Genomic DNA, 26,785 nt, shown 5'->3' on the forward strand with positions numbered 1-26,785 from the left:
AGAGCAGTTGCAGACACGTGCGAGTACTTTTGTGAAGGCCTCTGTTAATATATTTCAGAATACCTTTGTGTACCATCCTGAAACGAAAGAGATAAGCGGAATCTTTCATATGAGTAAGTCCCCTTTGAATTACCAACACATGCGAGTGCGGCACGTGCTTAGCTTACTATGAAGCACCTGGCTTTTTATGGGTTCATTTTACCTTGACACAAGAGCGGTGACATTATCGCGAAGCACCTGCCAACTGCAGCAGAGCTGCATTGCTCACGTCACTCTCGATGATAGGTATCGTTAGAGCTTCGCATATACATTACAAGCATTAAAAAAAATTATGACCGCTTCGCATAAGTTGTGCCAAGCCTGAAGGAAGAGCGGAGCTGGCCAGCCTTCCTTGTTTCCCTTTATTTCTCGCTTTCTTTATTCTTGCCTTTCTTTACTTTCTCTCTGCTTCTTGTATTTTCTGCATGTATTCCTTTTTATTTCTTTCATTCTCGCTCTTTTTACATTTCTTTCTCTTTCTTCTCTGTCTTTTGCTCCATCTCTTTCTTTCTCACTCTCTTTCTCTCCCTCTCTATGTTTTTCTTTCCATCACTGTCTTTCTGTCTCTCGTTTTCTCTTCCTTTTTCTCTATGTTCTATGTCTTTCCTTTCTATCTCTTTTTCTCTCTCTTTTCACGTGTTATTCTTTATTCTTACAAATCCCCGGTATGCCTCGTGGCGTTACAGCAGGGGGCTTACAAAGTTGCAAAAAGAAAAAAGACATTTTCGTTGACACTGCACACTTGCTCAGATGTCAAACTATTCCATTGGTTAATAGCTTTAGCAAAAAACGAATTTGCATTTGCTGGCCCGGGATGGCCTTATTTTGCGTTCATGGTCTGTGCGTTGAGGAATATAATCTGGCTTTTTAAAGTAAATGTCGCCGTCTATTCTCGTTTCTATTCTCGCATACCCACCTGAGGAGTTTTGCCCGAAGCAGCACAAGTTAACGATAGTTTAAAAGAACTTCACTACAGTGAGAATGAAGAGAGCGCGTGCCGGTTGATGATGATGACAGTGTTTTACGACGGAGCACAAGTTACCGACAGCCTAAACAACTTTGCAGTTAAAAAGATTGCACAACGAAGCGCTGATGGTGGTTAACAAAAAAGAAACACTAGATGAGATAAGCCACGCTTGATAGCAAGCTAAGCATGCCCTCGACCCGCACGAGGAGGCTGCCTTCCATTAACAACAGCTGCACGTGCACACAGCTGCTTTTGTGCGTGTTTAGAACTTGTCGTACCCTCAAAAGCAGAGCAGCGGAACTTCAGGTCATAGTTACATGCGGGAGAGTCATGCTACTTGTGCAGAAACGCCTTGTATGACGTCGTACAACCGCTTCATAGCAAGCTAAGCATGCCCTCGACCCGCACGAGGAGGCTGCCTTCCATTAACAACACCTGCACGTACAAACAGCTGCTTTTCTGCGCGTTTCGTACCCTCAAAAGCAGAGCAGCGGAACTTCAGGTCATAGTTACATGCGGGAAAGTCATGCTACTTGTGCAGAAACGCCTTGTATGACGTCGTACAACCGCTTCATAGCAAGCTAAGCATGCCCTCGACCCGCACGAGGAGGCTGCTTTCTATTAACAACAGCTGAACGTACTTACAGCTGCTTTTGTGCGTGTTTACAACTTGTCGTACCATCAAAAGCGCAGCAGCAGAAATTCAGGTCATAGTTACGTGCGGGAGAGTAACGTAACCGGTAGAGTCACGTGGCCCACCGCGGCCGCGATTCCATCCCGCGACCTTCGGGTCAGCAGTTGAGCACCGTACATAGTACAGAAAATAGGAGTGCTTCTTGCGATCGACCGGCCTTTCTGAGCGACTGTAACAAGAACGCCCTTCGTGTGTGTGTTGTTTGTTATCCTATGTGTGTAGGTGCATTTCCCTCTCTCTCTCCACCCCCTTTCTTGCCCTTCCTACCGCCGTGCTGAGTAGCCAACCAGATGCTAATATCTGGTTAACCTCCCGTCCTTCCTCTTTTACAGCGAAAGCTGTTATGAGATCATTTCAACGGCCGTTTTTGGCGCCGTAGTTGTCCGCCGTCGCCGCCGCCGGTGTCCGTAACCGCTATCGCACGAAATAAGAAAGAAAAATGAACTAAGAAAAATTTCCAGGATGGAACGAGGTTCGAACCTGGGCCATCTGCGTGGGAGCCCAGTGTTCTACCTCTGACCCATGCCGGTGCTTGAAACTCCGATGCAAAAAGACCCTATACAGGCTTCATGTCGGGAAGGAATCACATTAACATATGTAATGTAGTGTGGCAGAAGAGTAAAACAACGCCCAGGCGTCACAAAAACACGAATTATGTAACCGGGTTTCACACAATGCGAATTGCGCAACGAGTGGGTTGTTGGATGCTTCCAACCCATTACAAAGGCATCTGCGATAATTCTTCATCGTCATCAGCCACAGCATCAACCAAGTGGACATAATGCCTGACAGGTGTTTAGCGAGTACCACGGTTCTCCGCAGAATTAAGAAAAATTGCGTAGTGGCTGCTTCCCTACTTCACAGAAATTATGATTTATAGCGTAGTGGGTTCCTCACAAGTGCACTTCTGTTGGTTGCCAAGGGAGCCCATAAGGCTCCCATGATCCATTTCCTCAGGGTCTCAATAAAGTGAAAACCCTTTCTCTCTCTCTCTCTCTCGCTCTACGTTTCTCCGGTTAACGTATATGTTATAAAGCGTGCTGGGACAGTTAAATAACGACCGGGTGTCACACAATATGAATTACGTAACTAGTGGGTCGTTTAAAGCTTCCAACCCATTATGAAAAGCTCAGCCATAATTCTTCATCGTCATGAACCGTCGCATCAACAAAATGCACATAATGCCTTAAAGATGGTACCTCGCTTCTCCGCAGAATAACGAATAATGCCGCAGTGGGTGCTTCCCAACTTCCCAAAAATTATGATTTGTGACGTAGTGGGTACGCTGCTAATTTACTTGCATTAGTAGCCACAAGAGAGTTTATAACGGGCTCTCTTCCAGCTTTCGCTGTGACAGTGCTGCGCTTTCCGCGCAGGCCTGGCGTTTTTTTCATCTCTCTCTCTCTCTCTCTCTCTCTCTCAGGTGTAAGGATAAAGGAACCTATAAACCACTTACTCTTCAAGTTCCTTAGATGAGTCTCGAACTAAGCAATGCTCTTGAGAGCCTTGCGGTAAACGGAACATAGATTTCGAAACATATTTACTGAAGATGAATAGAAGAGCAGCGTCCTACATGATTTGCACTGCCGCACTTCGGTTAATATGACGACAGCTTCTAGGGCGTTCGAAAGGATATCCGAGCTGTATATGGCTGCGCAATAATAATACTATCTGTCGTTTTAGGTTGCCAAAACACGATATGATTACGAGGCAGACCGTAGTAGAGGGCTCTGAAAATTTCGATCATCTAGAATTTTTTAACGTGCACTCACATCACACACCACACGAGTCTTTATAATTTCGCCTCCATGGCATGGAAATCACCGCAGTCGGGATCGAACTCGCGACCTTCGGGTAAACAGTCGAAACCTTAACGACTGTGTCATCGCAGTGAACTCACCTGAATGCGTAAATGGATTACTTTAACAAGCTACACTGCGGCCTGATGCGCGTATTGAAGAGCAGAATGTGCTGGATATGCTAAAGTTGTTACCTTGTGTAGACTCCGCGTTCTGTTATTTATATGGACCCCAGCTGGTGCCCTGAGCGTGCGTCGTGTTAGGTGTAGCTATATTTGGAATTAAATGAGGTAAATATAGCTTTGAAGCGCGCTGCGCCAAGAAATTACAGTGCACTTCAAAGCGTTGCGTAGTCGGCTTGCAGGCAAGCCCGCCGAAGTAGGCGCGGACACTTTTGCGCATTCTTATAGAGGGAGTTGCAGTTTTATTATTATTGCACTTTACTGCCTTCTCTCCTATTTCCTTCCCCTTGAAAAAAAGAGTCATGTCACTCGTTTTCGTTAGTACCGACTTCACCCATATATAACCATCTCTGTACATACAGGTTAACTCTCCTTTGGAGACCATTAAACATTCTTCCTGATGTCCCAGGGGCACGGCTCTCCAACCAAAGTGTGTTAACGTGCATCTTTAAGGAGAGTTATACATGCAGGAACTCGGGACACACCGGAAAAAAGCAACGGGCTGCTTTTACTTTATTTTTTTTTTCGCAGTGTTTGATCTCACCGAAATCCTTGCCCCTCGACCCACTGTTGGAAACAAAACTTCAGTGTGGTCGCCCCTGTTAACTTCCCCGTGATGATGCAATGTTACACGTTCATATGAGCGACACCCAATGCTTGTTTGTAACGACGAATAATTTTTTGTAAATAATAACACACGTATAGCAGTTCGTGACGGCAGTATTATTAGTATAGCTAAAAAAATTCACAGCATATCCACGGGTGAATGATGAAGAGCTTGGGCGAAGCTTCTGAAGCAATCATGGTTACACCGTGAAATTTTCAGTAGTTCCGCCCAGCAGTAATCAAAGCGATAGCCCAGTACATCATCAAAGACGTGACAAACACTGTATATATTTATACAAGAAATTTTATTAATCGTAAGTGGTAGCAGACGTGACTTCCGTTCCCCCTTCATTATAACGGCTTTATGGTCGGTGAAGTGATGGATCGGTGATGGTTCGTAGTAGGATGTTTTCAAAGACGAAGTAGTGGGCAGTTTGCAAAGGATCGGTGATCCTTTGCAAGAATCACCGATCCTAAGAGGAGCTTCGCCCCTAAGAAGAGACTAGTAAGAGGAGCTTCGCCCCTAAAACGCATCAAAAGCGTAGATGTTATTCATACGCATAGAAAGTTCTCTTTAACGCCGACATGATCTCGTGGTAGTTTGAGAAACGCTATTGTCTTCTATCTTTTTAAAGGGGACAACGAAGTGAAATGGGCATTCTGTATTGGAACTGGCCACTGCAAGGGGGCCCATAGTGTTAACAACTTCACAATAATGACAGGTCAGTAGCTGTCGCACACGTTCGGCAGTCGAACCGTACGCTACGTGTGTCCAATTGACGCGCGCAGACAGCGCATGCCTAAAATTGCAGCGTCCCCCGCGGTGGATCCGCCGCGGCCCGTGTATGACAAATGTTCCCGTTTTCATCCCCAGGATTTCGAGATGATGATGATGATGATGATGATGATGATGATGATGCGGCAAACCCTTTGAATCGGTTAGGCGCGTAAACCACGCCCTAGCCAACAGGATGCTCTACTGCCTACCAATTACAGTAAAATAAAAGGTAGGAACAACTAAAAGAATACAAAGGAAAAATAAAAAAGAAATAAGAGAAAGGAGAGAACCGCCATGTATACATGACGCGCCATCTCTCGGCGCAGGCCGGGCGCCCCGCCGTAACCGAATGGGAAGCACAGACCCGAAAAAAAAGATCATATCTCACGAACCAAATACGATATTGAAAACTCCTCTCGGTTTCAGATGCTAGGGAACCACTAGAACAATTTAGGCGTAATTGTAATAACGTGCCTCAGGGCGTCTGCTTTCCCAGGCTAATTGAAGACTATTTGAAGCCTATGAGAGCTGCCTCAATTCAGACCCATTTCGGCCTGCTTCAACTTCGATTGAAAAAGTAAGAGAAGAGGTTTCAAAAACGACTCCCGTTTTTTAGATAGGCTGAGAAGTGCTCTTTCAAGTGATATGCTACATTATCTTGTAGCGAAAGCCATGTAACTTCGTCGGTCGTTTTTGCAGGGTTAATGTTGTTGTATCCAAAGGCGAGATCTGCGCCTATACTGTATCGGGGTATGTCGGAACAGCTCACGGCGCTGACAAAATTTTTGAATACAATGCCCGGGAGCGTGTGCGGGTAGAGCGAGAAGAAGAGGGTGCTTCAATGGCTCAATCGGTCAGCCTAGCCACGGGTGCGGGCAGCGCGCACGCAATTTTATCTTCTGTAGCAAACTCTCCTCTTGTCCTTGGCTGCCCCTACACATCATAAACTCGATGATCGGACCTTTACTGAAGGAGAGATCTTGTGTGTCTGGTTCAACTTCGATTGAAAGAGGTCACTGTGTTAGCCCAGACAGCAACACGAGGCCCGTGACAGTACTAGAAGGCAACAGATCTAAGCGACCGCGTGTGATACGCTGAAATGTGCGCGTGTTGCGAAATGTATCTCTCTTCCTTTCTTTTTTACTCTCTTACTCCCCTCCCCATGTGTAGGGTAGCAAACTGGACGTTACCTCCCTACCTCTCCTATATTCCTTCTCTCTACCCACTAGGTGGTGGCGGACTCCCCGCCACCACCTAGCCTCTTTACCAGTAGACCGACCATGCACCTCTTTTTGCCGAACGGTAGCCGCGTATCGCGAGTCTTTGCCAACATGCTTCACGCCCGCTGCGAGACCTTCAACTCCTCCATGTTTCCTGACTCAGCCTATCATCGGCCTGGCGACACCTGGCATCCGTAAAAAGGCAGATATGTCGTCACCGGCTCTTAAACAGCTCGCTTTGCTCCTGTTATATGAGAAGTACCGAGGCTCAATGCACGTATACACCGACGGCTCCGTTATGAGGAACAGCTCAACCGCAGCTGTCGTGATACCTGTGAAAGCCACAACATTCAAATTTAAGACCTGTCACCTTACGACATCGACAGCAGCAGAGCTCGCAGCGCTTCTTGCCGCATTACGTTTCATTACTGATGAACGGGCACAAAAATGCACGATCTTCAGTGACTCAAAGGCGGCACTGTATTCCCTTCTGTCACCTTTACGCCGCGAACCGCACGAGCAACTGGTATTTCAGATTGCAGAAGAGACTCACCGTTTCATTGAGAAAGGCCATGAAATAACTTTTCAATGGCTTCCAAGTCACTTTGGGATTATCGGCAATGAACGGGCCGATCAAGCTGCCCGTTCAGCCCATACAGAAAGCAGTCAAATTATAATAACGCTCTCTAGAACTGACGCTGCATGGAAGCTCCGCGTGCTTGCTTGTCAATGCACCACGTCGCAATGGAACGAGCCGCACTTCAAGCATGCACGACTATATTCCCTGGGCCCAACTCTCAGCCTTCAAATTCCTCCAGGCCTTCGCCGAGGTGACGCTACCCTCCTGTGCAGATTATGGTTGGATGTCGCATTTACGCGCGCGTACGCGCGCCGCATAGGAATGGACGTCACCGCATCATGTGACCACTGCGGCAGTGATGAAACAATTCAACATATTCTGTGCGACTGCCCACAGTACTGTTCAGAGAGACAGTCACTTTGCAACGCGCTCGATAAGTTGGACGACCACACTCTGTCGGAAGAAAGAATCCTGCGCCATCGATCGGACCAAACGTCACAGAAAAAGGCTGTGCAAGCGCTGCTGCGCTTTCTGCGTTCAACGGGTCTCTCAGAATGGCTCTTACTGGAACGTCTTGCGCGTGTGTGCATGTGTGCGTGTTATAAATGCGAAGCATTTCTTAGCGAACTTCTGCGACTTTGAGCGTATCTATCTATCTATCTATCTATCTATCTATCTATCTATCTATCTATCTATCTATCTATCTATCTATCTATCTATCTATCTATCTATCTATCTATCTATCTATCTATCTATCTATCTATCTATCTATCTATCTATCTATCTATCTATCTAGCCGCCTACGAATTTGTGCTCTCCTGGCCGTTTCGTTAATCGGATGTATATCAAAATTGGTGTGTCATAACATGGCCTTATTACGAACATAAATGACAGGTCATATCATGAAAATCATGAAACGCATGTCATGAAGCGCATGATTTACCTTCCACGGCCTTTGGGCTCTTGCGGCCGTTCCGTTAATTTCATATATACCAAAAATGGTGCGGCATGACAAGAGTTCATGACGAACATAATGACAGGTCCTAACATTCAAATCATGACGCGCATGTCATGTGCAGTATGATTTACATGACATGGTCTCGAGGTGCTCGCGGCCGTTTAAATGAAGGGATATATATGAAAACTGGCATGACGAGACATTTCTGTATGACGAACGTAACTGACACGTGGTAACATGAAAATCATTATATGCATGTCATGTACGACATGATTTACATGCCACGCTCATGGCGCACTCGCGGCCGTTTCGCTAGATTGATATACACCAAAATTGGTATTGTGCGATGTGACTGTATGAAGAACATAAATAACAGGTGGTAGCATGAAAACCATGCCATCCATGACATGTACGTCATGATTTACATGCCACGCTCATGGTGCATTCGCGGCCGTTTCGTGGCATGATATACACCAAAATTGGTATTGCGCGACACGACTGTATGACGAACGTAAGTGAGAGGTGGTAACATGAAAATCATGACATGCAAGTCATGTACGACCTGATTTACATACCACGCTCATGGTGCGCTAGCGGCCGTTTCAGTAGATTGATATACACCTAAATTGGTATTGTGCGATGTGACTGTATGAAGAACATGAATAACAGTTGGTAAGATGAAAACCGTGACACGCATGTCATGTATGTCATGATTTACATGCCACGCTCATGATGCTTTCACGGCCGCTGCGCTAGCTTGATGTACACCAAAATTGGTATTGCGCGAAGCGACTGTAAAATGAATCGAAACGAGACGTGGCAACATGAAAATCATGACATGCATGACATGCACAACATGATTTACATGCCATGCTCATGACGCACCCGTGGCCGTTTCGCTCGCTTGATATACACCAAAACTGGTATTGCGCGACGCGACTGCATGGCGAACGTAAATGAGAGGTGATAACATGGAAATCATGACACGCAGGTCATGTACGACATGATTTACAAGCCACACTCAGGATACATTCGCGGCCGTTTTCCTAGCTTGATATATACCAAAATTGGTATTGCGCGACGCGACTGTATGACGAACTTGAATAACAGGCGGTAGCATGAAAACCATGACATGCATGCCATGTATGTCAAGATTTACATGCCACGCTCATGGTGCATTGGCGGCCGTTTCGCTTGCTTGATATACACCAAAACTGGTATGGCGCGATGTCACTGTATGATGAACATTAGTGACAGGTCGTAACATGAAAAACCATGATATGCATGTCATGTATGGCATGATTTACGTGATGTACTCGTGGTGCACTCGCGGTCATTTTGCTCGTTTGATATACACCAAAATTGGTAATGCGCGATGTGACTATATGACGAACATAAAAGAGAGGTTTTAACATGCGAATCATGTTATGCATCTCATGTACGGTGTGATTTACATGCCACTATCATGGTGCGCTTCCGGCCGTTTTGTTAACTGGATATATACCAAAACTGGTATGGCATGACACGAGTGCGTGATGAACATAAACGACAGGTCATGCATTGTATATACCAGAATATGCGTTTCATTGGCACGGTGTATACTAGATTGTGCATGCCTGCGTGCATGGCAAACATGCGATATATGGTGTACTAGATGCCCTGGCATGAATGATTTCATTTGGCTTAAAGACGAACAAGGCGATGTAGTGCAGCTCTTTGCTGGCTGATTCGCATTACATCGATTCCCACAGTGCGTGGGATCTGCCGAATTTTTTTTTTTCGTTTTCATTTTATCTCTCTCTCTCTCTCTGTGTCCTCTTTCTTACCCCTATTTCCCCACCCCTGTGCAGGGTAGCAAACCGGTCACTCACGCCAGGTTAAGCTCCCTGCGTTTCCTTTTCATCTATTTCTCTCTCTCTTCTCTCTCTCTCTCTCTCTGCACGTCACAACGGAAATTCTTTCGAACACGTAGGCTGCACTAGGAAGAACTATTCAAGTTATAACGAGGTGCATTGAAGCCTGTTCAACGACTGGCTGTAATCGCCAACGAAACGGGCGCAAGGTAGTGATTACTTTTCCACGCGTTTACACCTCTGGAGGTGGGGGAATTTTCGCCTGCACCTTTATAGTATTTCATAACTGCCGGCAAGTGCATAGATTGTTTATCGAGTACGAAGATTTGCGTTGAAAGCCTTATAATGCCGTACTATAAATGTCTTGCGAAGATTTCATGAAGCGCTGGATCACATCGCAATGCTCCGTACCACTGTAATGCACAGTGTTGTATTGGTATACGTGGTGTCCCTGGCACATATGAGTGGTAGACGTGTGTAGTTCAAACCAGTAAATCTTTCAACACTAAATATACATAATTATTGATTTTATCTCGTTAGCTTTTAAACTACAGGATGAATCACTAACGTGCCGCATCCAAGTTCTAGGCCGCCTCAAAAATCCGGAAATGTATTATCGGAAATCAAGCATTTATTTGTTCTTTCTACGGAAAAAAAAAGAAAAAAGAACTAATGCACTCAAAATATGCGATATGAAAACCACACGCGAGCTCGCGCACCGCTATACAAGCACTTCCAAACGAACAAGGAATATTTCAAACCTGTTCAAGAACTGAAGCTATAATTGCACACAGTATTTGTGTCAATAAAGACAATCATAAAAGAAATGTCAAAAGCACATGATAGATGATCAAGCACGTTCGAACAATGCCAAGCTCGTAGCGCACATCCCGCAAAACATTGCATGTATAAGGGGCTTCATTTACAAAACCAAAGGCCTGGGTTTAGCAGTGTCACTGCCACCCGTGCTCTTGGCTCTTCGTCTTGGTCTTCTTCCGCTCCTACTCGACGTTGTCTCGCTGTCTCTCTTCCCCACTACACGTGCAGAAAAATTGCCCGGAAGCGGCAACTGTAACATAGGAAGCAGTGAGTGACGTTACAACCATTTCGTGTGTAAAAGAAAACCCCTTAACTAAGCAATGTCGCTTTAAAGGACCCCTGACACCAAAATTGAAACCTCGAGATCTTTGTGTTATTTGACTTTACTGTATACGGGGGCACATCTGACCGATTATTAGTGACGAACGTTGCCTTTAAGATATCTTAATTTGGTTTTAAAGTAAGCGTGAGTGCTCACTTGAGTTGGCTGCACCTTGCGACATCCTGCTATGACGTAGATAGAGGCCCCGTGTGACGTTCCACGAGTAAAGCAAGTATTGTGGACGTCACAGAAAGTTTGCGGGGCGCACGTGCACAATACGACGACTGGCACCCGGCGAGGCCTATTGTTCCTCACCCCTCTGGCTCTGTTGTGGGCTGCTCTCGAGGTAGTTTTCGTGAGGGGACACGCGCTTAACAGGTTTAACCCATACCGAGGCACCCACATACTTTCAATCTCTACCGCGCGCGGGGCCCTGATTTGAAAACCGCGCTGTCAACGTCACCACAGCTTGAGTTCACGTGGTCTTTGACGCTCCCCCGCATGGGGCGCCAGTTTCTTGTGGTTTTTAGGCGGGCGTTTTGAAGTGATGCTAAAATGGTCACAATTAACTACGCTAGAATTAGTTGTACGATACGCTACAGCATTTACGATTTAATTTAGAGATTACCAGACACAAAGCTACAAATTACAGCAAAAAAGTCACCAACAAAAATTTCGCTGTCAGGGGTCCTTTAAAGAAACAAAATTTTCGTACCATGTGTTTGTCTTGCTGTCAGTCACTGAATGAAGGCACTCGTCAATCCTTCAAGATTAGGTGACATTGGATTGTCGCGATAATACAGCTTCGTTGGCAGACCGTCTTCACAACGGGGATTGGAACTCTCTTTTTTTGCACTCCGCCACGTTCAGAATACTACCGCAGAGCCGAAAATTCAGGCAGCAACCATGTGCTGACCAGCCAACTGCGACAGTCACTGTGATGATTCACGTGTAACGACACTCTTTCATGATCTAGTAAGTTTAAGGACATGACTGCCCGTCATGACTGTTTCCAAATAAGGTGCATCAGAAGTGGTATACAGTGCACATGAATAATGCCGGGTTCAACAGCGTGCTGATTTATGAAGGATCGGCACACTATCCGTAAGAACAGCTGATCCGCGTTTATGAGGGCCGTTTCAGTGGCTTTATCCCGTGGATTACGTAGTTTTCTGCGAAGCGTGGGGTCTGCCGTCCACATAGCCATTTCTGCAATTCTTCGTTAGCGTCTTGAAACAAGAGCTGTCGTTCTTCAGCAGTCAGCGTGTCAATTCCTGGCATCAGCGATGTCATAATGCCTGCACATACAAGACAGAAGCAAGAAATTATACGTCATGAAGTCGCACTTGCCGCAGCGAATATTCCTAAACAGCTTTGGAATTGCGCATGCTGGTCGTTCTCATTTTACGCCTCATTAGTTCCCTCTTTCGGTATCGGCTTGCACCTTGCCGAATTTGCACCTATCCGCTTCGGTATCGGCTTGCACCTTGCCGAATTTGCACCTATCCGCTTCGGTATCGGCTTGCACCTTGCCGAATTTGCACCTATCCCTGCAATAGCGGCGTCGCTTTCCCGCTATTGCAGGGATATTCGTTAAATCGAATGAAGGCAATCTTTACATAGTACAGGCCGCAAATTGCAGGCCATGATTTCCTGCTCTCTACACCAGATACGTTTTGTCCTGTAAAGAAGTTGCAAATACGAATAATGCAATTGAATAGATGGACAGAAAACAAAGGGGAAAGCAAATGAACGAGTATTTTGAAAATAATATTTTCCCCAAAAGTTGTCACTGGACAGAATGAAGAGGGCCAAAGGTACATCTTTTTCAAAGTCAGGAGCTTGCTATCTAGATGGCACACATGAAGGTGTGTTTATGCCGGCGTCACCCATGGAATGCATTCGGCTTTGTTATGTGACGTGTCATTCAATACAACATTTCAATGATAAACTCAGGCATAAGAATGCAAACTCTAACGTTGGTAAAAGACCTGCAGATACAGTGAAGTGGAGAAGACAGAGCGAAGCGATAAGAACACATCTGGGATTGTGCTGCTTGGGTTTAGTATTTCGTTACATCTCAGCGGTGAAAAACATTTCCTTACCTCAACCGGGACATAGCACCCGAAAGCTTTTCTAATTTCGGAACTTCGCACACTGTTATTCTGTCCCTGTTTCTAGCGTTTCTTTCACCAAATGGAACCTGTGGGTAGGCGCGACTGGTTATGTGCCAGAATAGGCATTTCGAGAATAGACACATTGGGCCGTTGTTTCCGTCTGGCCGGGCATGCGGCCGGATATAGAACGCCGACTATTAGAAGAGTGAAAACCAGCCTGTCCCAATAGGTATGTACCTGAATGGACGTGACTTGTCACACCGGATAAGTTGGGAGATCCCCGTATAGATACACGGAACAAGATGAAGAAAATGAGGTAGTGGGAAACGTGAACGGTTAGTGTCGTTAACATAGAAGCGAAAATTGGCGGCGTCAGATTCGTAGCGTGGCGTAAGACAGAACTCGCACAGCTCTCAAACCTCAACGGTGAACAAGAATAAGCTTGGAGACATACAGAATTGCGACTTCAGAGAGATAGAGACAGCAGTAAAGGATGACCGTGACAATAAATCGTTTAAAAGGAAACTCGTTATACAGGGACGAAATTTATGCATTAAAATACAAGCAGGAAAATTTTATGAGCAATCTCAATGACATTTTGAAGGTGGCATAAGACATCTATTAAAACTGGACATTCAAAACTGAAGTACGAACGTACTTCCATTCTGCACGAACTGCGTAAAAATGCTAAGGGTATACCTTTCTTTCAAACTATATTAAAATGAACGCCGTTAATGGCCGTGATCTTCCACATGTAACTGTCCATGAGTTTGGAAAGGCCTTATGAGACAAGTGCCGCGGTAAAGCGGCCAAAGAAAACGTATACTCACCTGACCACCCTCGCACCGGAAGGTAAATGCCAACAATCTCACAGCTCCTCAGTTCGAGCCCAACGTCATTTGCTAGTGAACGTACGTAACTCAGCCTTTCGTCTGTGTTCCGCATGTCCTGTGTAGGCGGTATCAGGCTTTCCCAAAACTGCAACGAGGTGTGATATAATAAGTAGGAAAGGTTGCTTCATGATTAGAAAAAAAAAATCATGCGTACATATTCAGATACCGCAACCTGGGATTAAATTTTGGACACATTTTTTTTTCAATATGCTGGTAGCCTGTTGCGCTTTGCTGCTTCTCGCAGATAACAAAAGGCTTGTGCTCGCTCGTGCAAACCGCTCGGAAGTACGAAGTTTTAAAGTATATTTCCAAATCTTGGTACCTCAAGTAAAGTACCATAGCTTAAAGAAGTCACAGTTGCCGTGCATGGAAGTGAATGCGAAAGCAATTACAATGTTATACCAAGTAAAGCTAGTAGCTCTCTTCTTTACCATACGACTCGGCTTAATAAAAAAAAAACGCTGCAGCTTCAATGCACATCTAACGATTAGGAGACTTCACGTGCAAAGGCATGAGCCGTCCGCTTATATCCGTGATAATAGGGAGCACGACCACGCCCAGACGATCAAAGTACGCAATCTCTGACGCAGCTACAAGTCTCCCTCTCCTGAAGCCGCCATGGGCATTTCACGCGATGGAAAACGGCCGGCGCGTTTCCTCTCTCTATGAGCCGCCATATTCGACTGCCCTCGCACGTAGAACATACGACGCACGGGGCGATGTAGCACCCTTCGACTTTTTACGTAACCTCACGGCGACAGCGACGGCAAATATGCGTCTCCGCTGTTCATTGAATGGCTACCAAAATTATTATTGTGAGAAAGGAAGCACCTATGCAGTGTTTTCACCCAGCATGCGACATTAGGATGTGAACTTTTGTGACGATGACACAGAAATGCTTAAACCCCACACATGCACGACGACATGATTCCAAGCGAGCTGTCTTTTTGCTGGCATTATCATTGCAGTCTTTGCTTGTTTCGTTGCAGTTCCATAGCCAAATAAAGAAAGGCGACGGTGAATCAAGGGGTGGCCCCACAATTCCTTATCTGACAGAATTTTCTTCCCCTTTAAGGGCACTGCACATCTTTTGCGCTATCACATTACGAAGTAACGATAATCTATTGACATACCGATACATTAGTTACCGTGGGGCTTCATATTTCATAAAGAATTTAATTCGGGACCTGAACTTCTCTTTCGTAAGTAGCATGATGCGCTGGTTGGAGTTTCGTACTCTCGTATTCCAAGGTCACTGTATCGGCAAACTAAAATAGAATGTCGCCAGAACTAGCAGGCAGCTTGTTGTCACCGTTTCCGGTCGCTGAATGGCATAGCTATGAGGCAGTACGAACGCACGTCGTAACCATCCTCAGCTGCGATAGGTCTCATTAAAAAACAAAAGGTGTAGGACCGGCCTGGTGTTCTGAGGCAACCAGGGCAATATCGAAGCACTTGCAACTTTACATTATTTGCATTCTTGTCAAACTCTAATATTACTTACATGTTAGCGAAGGCTAACCTAAGCACGACTGGCAGTAGCAGCAAATGCATTCGCGGAGTCAAAGCGAGTATCGCTCAGAAAATAAAGCATTAGTTGGTGCGCGGTCTGCTGTTGCTTAAGCTTACGCTGTATTAAAAATTGCAGTTGGCTAGAACCCTACGAATATGATACATTTTTTTATCACAAACGAGTTTCCTAAATCCGGGGCTCTGTCTTTAGGCGTCGTGCTCACCTCTGCAAACCTGCTCCAGCGTTTCTGTTTCACCAGTGCTCTCCAGATATTTGGAGTTACGAACCAAGCGCTGTAAAACAGAAGACAATCTCCGCCAGGCTTCAGCAGCTTCGCCATGTTGTTCCACGCCCTCGGCTGCTCCTTCACGCGGTTGAGGCTGTTGAAGCCGTAGATGCGGTCGAAAGGCCCGTACAAGTCGAGGAACTCGGATACGTCTCCCCTTATGTCCAGCTTCTCGTATACAATCTTTGGGTGAGAATTACGCTGGCGAGCGTAGGAAAGCATGTTCTCGCATAGATCGACACCTACTATCTTCTCTACGTCGTCTGGAACGCTGGGCAAAAGGATCTTCTTTGTCACCGCACCGCAACCGGAGCCTATGTCAAGGAACTGCCGTGGTCCACGTGAAGTCGTCCGTTCTCTTCCAATGTCGCCGTCTAGCGCATTGTCGAACGTCATGTTGTAGTACTTTAGCAGCTTCGTTATTGTGGGAAAATCGCACGCGACGTACTTCGTGTAGGCAGCCGCGTCGTAGCCTGGTTTGTCGTAACTGGACTCAACGCTTTCGTCCATTGTGACAGCCTTCTAACGAGAATAATGGACCGTGGTTTTCCACTCTCCCCGATGCCTGAAAAAGCGAGACAAAAAAGTGATTGTGTAGAGCGTTGTGAGGTTTGTTTGTTGAGTGAACACTTTATTGTAATGTTAGTACTGGGAATAAGTGCGCGAGTACTCGTCTGTGTGCATAATTGTATAGTTTCTTGAGTGTAATGTTGTTTGAGGCAGCTGTGATGCAAGAGAAGCAGCCGTCACCACAAATAGCCAGCAACCTATTCCTAAATACATGTAATACAAAATCTTTCCTACGGGAAACAAAAAAAAGTTAGAGTTTTCGGGTCAGCAGGGAGGAAGGCTGTTTCATATTACCACATTTATAGAGCGCCTGAGTCACCATGGCAGACGAACGTACCCTATAAAAGCACCGGAGTCAGCTACGAATCAAATGCTTTTATCTTGGCGTTCTAGCCAGGTAAATGAATATGTTGTTCGCGCCATCGCGTAGGGAACAAAGTTCTTGGTGTAAAATATGAGGAATCTTAAGAGCTCTAAAACTAACCGAAGGTATACATAACCTCGGCACATGCGTAAGATATTTTCCAGACAGAAGTAATGTAGGCTCATTAAATACAACCGTGCTGCAAGATTGTCACTGTGTATTGCTATTGTTTGAAGCGGCACAAGATCTCTGGACATCGGAAGGTGTATCAGACACGAATAGAAGTGTCTAGTCTCACCTCAGTACCTCGGTGGATGATTTTCACAAGCTAAGCGTAGGCTTGAAGTGAGTATGGAAGGTTGAAATGCGTGAGATATTTAAGGCGTGTTTTTCCGGTCGCGGACGTTGCGCATTCCTTCATATGTCACGGACGACAGTTGACGCGGGACACCTGCGTCATGATAAGATTAGTTGTGTTTAGACGTTTAACTGAGAGAGATTTGAAACATACTTCGCAAAAAAATCACAGCATATCCACGGAGTGAATGATGATGAGTGGGCGAAGCTGCGGAGGTTCATCGGTAAACCGTGAATCTTCCGTGAATTCTGCCCAGTACATCATCACCGACGTGAGATCGGGCGCGTTTATACTAAAGGTTCGATGAGTTATGAAGATTTGCAGCTCACTTTAATTTTACATGTACGCTGTGAATTTTCATTGTTTAGAAAACCATTGCTTTAGAAAACATCTGGCGTCTTTCGTTAAGCAGCTGGCGTCTTTTCGTTTTGCTTTAGAAACATCTGGCGTTCTTTCGTTTTGCTTTTACAAAACATCTGGCGTCTTTCGTTGGTTTATTTCATCAATCAACGGCGTTTTGAACAAAATTTTTATTGTTTAACCACGCACAGGAGACATCTCACCAGGCACTACCTTGGAGGTAAACAATGGCTGCTAATGGGAATGAGAGACAGAAGAAGTCGGCTTTTAGCTAACACTTACACTTCTACTTCTACTAACGTTTCCTACTGGAACATGCCAATGGCTGCTAATGAGGAATGAGAGACCGAAGAATTCGGCTTTTAGTTAACGCGCACGCTGCGTATTTTTTATTGTTCAACAACGCACAGGAAAAATCTCCCACCGGCACCACCTTGGAGGTCAAAGCGTAAAACTGGTTACGCACTACGACTACTACGACTACGACTACGAGAGACGAACGGGCGCCGCCTTAAGGAGCTTCGCCCCTAAAAGCCTTCTATAGCAATTTGAAGCGCTGATGAACCGGTTTGAGGGCTGCGTGACTGAAGTGCGGACGGACACTCACACGCATTCTTATTGAGCGAATAGACCTTTTTCAAGCAATCCCGGAACCTCCCGCGGGCGCGCGAAGCACTATGGGAAAAGTGTGTACGGCGAGCCCGCCGGCTGTTCCGTCGCTCACTGCTCGTTGGCGCCGTGGGAGCACCAAACGAAAAAAACGCGTCGCCGCTGGTTGACTATTTTAAACCCTAAACACTACACATGTCTGAGCGCACCTGCATGTATCTCCACGCATGAAATGCGAAAGGAATATGTGATGCAGTCAGTGTAGGTATTACCGAGTGGATGTATACCGGATGTAGCAGTTAAGCGACATGCGACTTATCACGTGGTGATACATGCAGTCAAAACGTGCTTTCGTGAGCGATGTGAGCTTGAGCACCGAATTCGTATTTATTGTATGATTACTTGTTCACAAGCTGCTGTGGCATTTAATACCACTGCGGCTCGTGATCTGGTTTAACCAAACTGTAGAGAGGTGTTACAGTGTTCAGGTATACAGATGATTATTTCATTTTAATTGACAAGTCACGCGCTGTACAAAGAAGTGAGCAGATTCTAAACGTGTTTAAAGAAAAAAAGGATGGGACTAGAACTCACTTGCGAGATTCCTTGCTCTGTTAATTTGCAGTTTCTTGATACATTCCTTTAAGTTTTACTGCGGAGCATGTTTGCGGGCAGTCTAGCCCGCGTTCAGCGAAATCGGTGTTAATTTCGCGTCGGCGCATTGGAATATTGTTAAACGAGGAATTGTGATGTCATGATTACGCACGGCATTAGAAAAAACTTGCGCGCATAAGATGAGCAGTAGTTTCCAGCTGCAAAGTGACCAAAGAGGCGGGATATCCTGCGTGTCGTTGTATCGGTTTGCGAAAATCTGTTCGCATGGCAGAGAAAGATTAACACGGACGTTCTACATCTTTAAATAATGAAGAAAATAGAAATATTGCAGTTATTCCACATATGTATCAGAAGTTCCATGGCATGAAGAACGTAGGGAAGCGATGTGGGGGTGAAGGTTCTGTTTGTTGTCCCAAATAGGCTTAATGGCATTAAGGTCGCAGGGGTCTGCGGTGGGCAAAAAAAATGCGGTCAGATGCATGCGAATTGTTCTGTAAATTGTGTAGGAGTTAACCGCAAATTTCTCTTTCTTGTGTCCACATGTATATCCGCCAGACTGGTCGATGTATTAATACGCGCCTCAACGAGCATCGAAATTCATTGAATGGAGCCGTCTCACCTCGCATCGCTATGTCAGTCGTGAAGATTTAATCCCATATTCGAAAGCACAGTACTTTTGTACCATCAACTTAATGAGACAAAGCGAGAAACTTCGGAGGCATATCATGTCACAAATAACGCCACACTTTGTGTCAGCCAACCTTCTCAGTAATTACAAGTCAAGGAATTCAACTTTATTAATCGTCTGTAAGCACGCGCCTTGGTTGATTGACTTTTTGTGCCCCTTTGAGACACGCACGATGCGCTCCCATTCTTGTATATAGGCTTTTTTTTTCACGCGTGCACTAAACTTTCAGTTGTGTGTGAGCGCTGGTTTGTGCATTTCCTTTCTTGTACTGCTCCTTTCTTTTCTCGTTCTAAGTAGTATTCCCACCTGCAGTTATAGCACCAACGAAGGTTAGTAGGCAGTTATCGTTCGTTACATATAGGATGCGAGCGACGCAATGAATGTATCTCATTTCCCCAAATGCCGACTACACTTTCTAGTGTACTCTTTAAATATCAGAACCTCACACTGCACTCGTCGGCAGTGTCGATGGACGTCGATTCCAAATGCATCCGCGAATCATAGACCGCTCCTACACTTTATAGGCAACCGAACTGTATTTTTTTTTCATTCATGCCATAAGGCGCACTGGCGCCAAAAAAATAAATAAATAAAAAGTGACGTTTCTGAGCCGCTAAACTGGTCCAACAGTGGAACAGTTGGAAAACGTATAGAGACCGTCACAGCTAAACACTGCAGTTTGTGACTGAATTGCCCAGTAAAATATTGCACCACGCAAAATTCACTGTGTCTAATAAGTCCTGATACGGCGCCAGCGGAAAGCTACAGCGCGAGGCCCGCGCGCTCGTCGCGGCGGCTGCTGCGGCGTGCACACATTTCCCATGACCGCTTGCGCGCCCGTTGGTGGCGCTTGTGTGCTTGAAAAAGGTGTATTGCAGTAGTGAAGTGATTATATTCTGTGTCCATCTCCGTGATTTCCTTCTTAGTTTTGTGTGTTTCCTTCCCCCTTGCCATCGTGTAGTAAACGAAAGCGGACTTTAATTGCTCTAGTTAACGTCTCTGCTATGTTTGCAGGTTTACCATTTTAGTCAGTGGTGCACAGTTTTTGTATGTAACGTGGAATAACCGCATCAGTATTGAGAAAAACTCAAACTGGGCAGCAAATTAAATTGATGATGATTGTTGATGAATTTTGGTCGCTGCCGAAATTGATCATCAGCCGCCAGCCCTTACTTTTTTTCTGTGGCGCAGTTTACTGAGGGCACCTCAAAGCTGCGAACTCATTACAGGCTATGCGACACTGCATTATCAGCGGCAGCTTGGCCATAGGTTTCCCCGTGGCCTAGGTAGCCTGGTCCAACGCGGATGCTTTCATTGCCGCGACACGACTCGACAACCTGCCATGACTTTTGTTCGCCCCGATCGTGTCTTGGTCATGTGTACGCATTTTGTTTATAGTGACAAGCAAGACACCCTTCGCAACGTGCTTTTCAGATCACAAGGCATACGTGAAAGTCTCCGACAAATGGGCACTAATAAGTCATTGATTAGAAGTTAAAAGAGGGATTTTATATAGTGTTTTTACAAAGCCTATAAATGCATATTTTGGAGTTGGTGCATTAATGCCTAGAACGCCTATTTATGAAATAGAGAAGATGGCTTTTAAGGGCTCGTTTTTCTTTGTTAGACGCAATAATATTGAGAACTAACAGACAATAATGCCAAGGAAACTATAGGAGAGGTTATTTCTAAGAATTGAAATATAAATGTGAAGAAAGTAAAGTGGACGAAAAGATAACTATAGGCGTCTATATGGGCAATATTTAGGCTGCTAAATTGCTACCTACTTTTCGGACATCAGGGTCATGATTAACGAATTTTGAGGTGACGAGAGTGCCACAGTCAGGAAGGCTGAAGCTGTCCTCTCTGTGAATAGCCTACATGGACACCTCGCCAATTTGTGCGCCAACTTCACGTTCCTCACAAACACTATCAAGAAACTTGAACATCCGGAAGAAATTCTGACTACGAGCACTGCGCTAATTCTCGTTGCACAGTAACGAATTGCCGCCGTTCCTGAAGGAGCAGTAGCCGAGAAGGCACGTGTAAGGTTACAATCGGTCTTGAACAAGAACAGGGGATTTTCTGCCCTTAAAGGGACCGACAACTGATTTTTCTCGACGCAATCGTTTACGGCGCGACAGGAAGCTCACCCTTCGAAGTGTTTGTAGCTGCAGCAGTTAATCCCAAAAGCGCGCAGTTATCTTACAAGCAGTATTTTTCGATCTGAAAGGCTCTAAACACGGACGGAGCTTCCCTCCAGCAATGCTGAGAATTGATAGCGATGCCGTCAGCCCTTCCCGCGATTTGTGAAAGCTATCGTTGTCCTGTTTTCGCAGGAGTTCCTATAATTATGCTTAACCACCTTTATTTAGAGCTTTTCAACTATTTTTCAAAATAACAAGCTGTTACAATGAGATGATGTGGCAGTATACACCTTCCCTGTATCTGTACCGCGTTGTGTGCGCATGAGTTCAAGGTTGCCTGCGCCTGTGTCATGGGTGGCATGTCCTGGCGTCATTACTCCCTCGATGCACGAGCCAAGCCAAGTAATCGAAAACGACACTACGCATATGCGGGGCCGCGCCGAGTAGCAGCGCGCCTCATTTCTGAGACGAAGTGTAGGTAGCAAAACGATGTCGCTCCAAAATCTTAACGAACTGTAAACTGCGTGCACGGTTGCATGAGCACGCTGTAAAGTTGCTCAAGACGCGCTGACGAGCATGGGATCATTACGTCACGCGAAGGCAACGCCACTTTAATGCATACTACTAACGCCGGCCGATTTGTACATTTTTATGGAGTAATAAGTTTTATTATAAAGAAACGAACATTTTAATAATAACAAACAAATCATCGACCGTGTACTGTAATCAACGGTCACGTGGCCACGTTCATTCGGATCTTTCATCTTTTTGCCACCAGAGGCGCCACAGGTCATTTTTCGTGACTTTCACTTAAGAAATAAAAATATAAATCCATCTATCACGAAGAAAACAGGGTTGGTTTGAGTCAATGCGACGCATCATCTTTCCATCAGTGGAGTCATCTCATTTCCTGTTCTGGGCAGTTGTCGGTTCCTTTAAATATGTTTCAGGAGTCCTTACTCGTGAGTGCTCTAGGATTCCAGTGTCAGTTAAGCCATCGAATGTTCCCAAGTACAACTACGCTCCAATAACAACTGTCGACGTCGAGCGTTCCTTCGGAGTGTACAATGTCTTTCTCAGTGACAAGAGACACAATTATTAATCCAAACATCTGGAGCTGGTGGTAGTTCGCTTTCGTTTTCACATTTCTCACAGTGAATGTCAGATTACGTTCCGCGTACTTTCGAAACAAATTTATTCAAACCTTTGCACTTCAAGTGGGTGGAAGTTTATTTGGCAGTGCTGGGACATCTTGCATCTACAATTAGGATAATGTTATTGTATATGAGAAAGTTCACAGAGTTGCACCTGACAGTCCTCATGCAAGAACAGGTTAAGTTCTTAAGAAATCATCGTGTCTCTTGCATTAATTGTCTGTTTTTGTTGCGTCTTAATTTATTGGCGTCAGGGAGACATAAAGTAGCGCTTTTTTTAGATCGGTATTGTCGCCTTTCAAGTATTCTTTTTTTATGCGTGTTTCATTATATGTGACGCTCGACTAATTGTGACAGTGGCCATTAAACATGAATATGAGCAGCGTGCTTGTTCAATTAAGCCAATTAAACGTCATTAGTCGAGCACTTCTATAGGATAATCGCGCGGCTTTATTCAACTTTAGGCCCCCTTGCGCCATAATAAAGAATAACATTTTTTTTCCTGTCATCATTATTGGTCACGCCGGTCTTCGCTTGAAATTATATGCCTTTATGTAACGATTCATTGTACCTATATTTACGACGTTGGAGACCTGAACGTTGTTTTGCCTGACTATTTTCGGCGCGTTGCATTGCAGTTACACTGTTTCGTACCATGTGTCACGCCATGCCCATTCCGCAAGGGCAAGTGGGCTTGCTGTAAATCGGCCCACCAATTACAAAGGGCTGAGCCACAATCTCTGTCGTCGGGACGCAGTCGCTTTTAGAGCCTCGATAGCCGTGAACCTTGATTGTCGATAGCCTTGATATGTTTAACAATACCTTACCATTGCCTTATCTTTATTTCGTGTCAAAAGACAACTACGTGCCCGTACTGTCCTTCGCAATGCACTGTTCGGCCCATTTTTCTATAAATGAGTGTATACGAAAGCACTGCTTTCCATCTTCTGTATTTGCAGCAAGTGTCCTCAATACAGCGAGCTCGTAGGAATTCACGGTAAAATCTGTAGGCATGCAACGCGGACACAAGACAGAGTCGGGACTGCACAAACGCCAACTAACACCTGAAAAAACGCACAGTGGAGGAAAACAAGATAGGCACAAACAAATTATCTGCGCATGCCCAGGCATGAGGCGGTACCAATCGATCCGTATTTTATCATGAATCCCTACCAAAAAGCTAGTTTTCTGTCATTCTAAGCTGGACAGTGCTGCGTGTACCGCTCAGGCCAGGTCTTTCTTCATAACGACAACCAAGGTATTGGATAATATGCGTATGACGAACCGAAGAGACGAAAAGGAGGAATAAAATCTGCTGTACATTATTCTCACTGTAAGCGACAGCTTTGTTACCAGACACTATCCTGACGTCTCAAAGACATTCTGCCATTGACGGAATGTCTTACGCTTCCATCGCATTCGGTAATAACTCATAAGACTTTTGTTGCATAATGACCGTCATTCAAGGAATAATGATACAGTAGAGGCGTCCTGAGCTTAGTGATAGCGGGATAACGGCGATAACACGGTGAAATACGATATAACGTTATCACGCACGCATGCGATGTGGTGACTCATATTGTGAGAATGCCGAAGAGGCACGATCCTCGCACGACGTTGGTGGCGTCATTCTACGCGACGACGCTGTCTGCCGCGTCGACTGATCTGGCGTCACCCCTTCTTCTCATCTGTGTCCTGCCAACTGCGCTTCCGTATCACCTTCTCCACGCTGCGTAATGCATCCATTCCAAGTGTGTGAGGCACAGACTGAGACACACGTCTAACGGAATCAGCAGACTTCTAAGATCAAGCTGTAGGCAATAAGCAGGAAAGTTAGGTAGGAAGAAGGCATGATAAAGACGACCATTAGACATCAATTACTCTGGCGTCCTCATAACGGACGAAAAGAGATTAACGCCGTTTAATGGTACTAACTGCTACTCAGGGGCGTAGCCAGAAATTTATCTGGGGCCTGGGGAGAGGGGGGTCCGACTTCTCGTATGCGTAATCGTCAGTGTGTTTGTATGTGCATATGTTGACATGGCAATAATAGAATTGGAGGTTGAGAGAGGCTAATCCTACAAACCCTGGCTGCCCCCTGGCCCCTGACTACCCCCTACCTATCCCATTGCTCTTACACAAGAGCATGACACTTCATAACACTACTGAAGGCGTGTAATTATTTCGAGAAACACAAGAATGACCGGTACTTCTCGGGAATACTTGAAAACACGATGTATATGTTTACCCTGTTAGCGTGAATACCTTTGTGAACACCTTTGTTTGATTGCTTACGGGATTTAACGTCCCAAAGCGACTCGGGATATTAAAGACGCCGCAGTCGAGGGCTCCGCATAACTTACACCACCTGGGGTTTTTTTAACGTGCTCTTGACATGGCACAGTACGTAGGCCTCCAGCATTTCACCTCCATTCATATCCCCCTGCGGCTGGAATCGAGCTTCCGTCCTTCGGTTCAGCAGCCAAGCCCTGTAGAGCCACGGCAGGAATTTGCGAATACTTTGTGGATGCCTCTGTTAGTATATTTCTGAATACCTTTGTGTACCGTCCTGAAACGAAAGAGATAAAGATTGTCTTTCGTATTAGCAAGCCCATTTGGATTATCCACACATGCGAGTGGGGCGCGTGCTTACGTTGTTGTCAAGCACCTGGCTTTTTTAATGCGAAGCATTTCTTAGCGAACTTCTGCGACTTTGACCGTATCTATCTATCTACGATCTATCGATCTATCTATCTATCTATCTATCTATCTATCGATCTATCTATCTATCTATCTAATCTATCTATCTATCTATCTATCCTATCTATCTAGCTATCGATCTAGTCTAGCTAGCCGCCGACGACTTTGTGCTCTCCTGGTCCGCTTGGTTCATCGAATGGGCACCAAAATTGGTATGGCGTAACATGACTGTATGACGAACATAAATGACAAGTCATAACATGAACTCATGACACGCATGTAATGCACAGCATGACTTACGTGCTACGCTCATGGTGCGCTGGCGGCCGTTCGCTGGTTTGAATATACACCAAAATTGGTATCTTGCCGACGTGAACGTGTAACGAACATAAATAACACGAGATAACATGAAATCATGACACGCATGTCATCGACAGCATGACTTACGTGGCACGCTCATGGGGCGCTGGCGGCACTTTCGTTAGCTTGATCTACCCCGAAATTGGTATTGCGCGACGTGACTGTGTGACGAAGATAAAAACTCGAGTTAACATGAAAATCATGAAACGCATGTCATGTACAGCATGACTTACGTGCCACGCTCATGGAGCGCTGGCGGCAGTTTCGCTTCCTTGATATACAACAAAATTGGTATCTTGTGACGTGACTGTGTAGTGAACATAAATAACACGAGATAACATGAAAATCATGACACGCATGTCATGTACAGCATGACTTACGTGCCACGCTCATGGGGCGCTGGTGGCGGTTTCGCTAGCTTGACCTACCCCGAAATTGGTATTGCGTGACGCGACTGTGTAACGAACACAAATAACACGAGTTAACATGAAAATCATGACACGCATGTCATGTACAGCATGACTTACGTGCCACGCTCATGGGGCGCTGGCGGCGGTTTCACTAGATTTATATACACCAAAATTGGTATCTTGTGACGTGACTGTGTAACGAACATAAATAACACGAGTTAACATGAAAATCATGACACGCATGTCATGTACAGCATGACTTACGTGCCACGCTCATGGGTCGCTGGCGGCGGTTTCGCTAGATTTATAAACACCAAAATAGGTATCTTGTGACGTGACTGTGTAACGAACATAAATTACACGAGTTAGCCTCAAAGTTAGCCATAAATTAGCCTACACTCTTAGAAGAAAGGGCATCGGGGCACTCCCTTTGTGAGAGTTTTGGCTTGTCCCGCTGGGCACTCCCTTTTCCGGGGTGAAACAACTCCCTCTAGACAGGGAGTGATTCAACGCCTCCTCATGGAGTACAGCACTCCGTCTGCGATAGAGTGAAAGCACTCCTCCGAGGGAGTAAAGCTATCACGTTGAAACAGCTTTGAAATAAAATTAATCGAGCACAGAAAATGGCACATTCATACGCGCACACATTCACGCAACCAAAACACGTAGAGCGCTCGCAACCGAAACGCATACATTAGAGGATTTTAGTCTGTCCGGCACCGGAATACCGGGTGTGAACTGCGCATACGCACGCCCGGTAAACATGGCCGCGCCGCTGAAAGCGATTGCCGTCCACCTCGAATCTATCAAGTGGTCGTCGCGCG

This window comes from Rhipicephalus sanguineus, chromosome 8, assembly GCF_013339695.2.
Source record: "Rhipicephalus sanguineus isolate Rsan-2018 chromosome 8, BIME_Rsan_1.4, whole genome shotgun sequence".
Lineage (NCBI taxonomy): Eukaryota > Metazoa > Arthropoda > Arachnida > Ixodida > Ixodidae > Rhipicephalus > Rhipicephalus sanguineus.